The following is a 344-nucleotide window of genomic DNA, read 5'->3' as shown; positions in this document are numbered from 1 at the left end:
GCCCATCTCATTCCACCCCCTGGCACAGGCAGGGACACTGGCCCAGGTTGCTCCAAGCCTTGTCCAACCTGGCCTTGGACACTTCCAGAGATGGAGCAGCCACAACTTCTCTGGGCAACCTGTGCCAGGGCCTCACCAAACTCGGAGTAAAGAATTGCCTCATAAAGTTTAATCTAAATCTATCTCAGTTTAGAACAGTTCCACCTTATCCTGACACTGCCTACCCGTGTAAAAATCACTCTCCCTCCTTTTTGTAAGGCCCCTTTAAGGACCAGAAGGATGTTTGAGATGCTCTGAATGCTCAGGAATCCCTGGGATGGTTTGTACCATCATAAAATACCCCC

Source organism: Lepidothrix coronata, unplaced genomic scaffold (genome assembly GCF_001604755.1).
Source record: "Lepidothrix coronata isolate B3197 unplaced genomic scaffold, Lepidothrix_coronata-1.0 Scaffold213, whole genome shotgun sequence".
Classification (NCBI taxonomy): domain Eukaryota; kingdom Metazoa; phylum Chordata; class Aves; order Passeriformes; family Pipridae; genus Lepidothrix; species Lepidothrix coronata.
Note: the sequence above shows the minus strand (reverse complement) of the source record.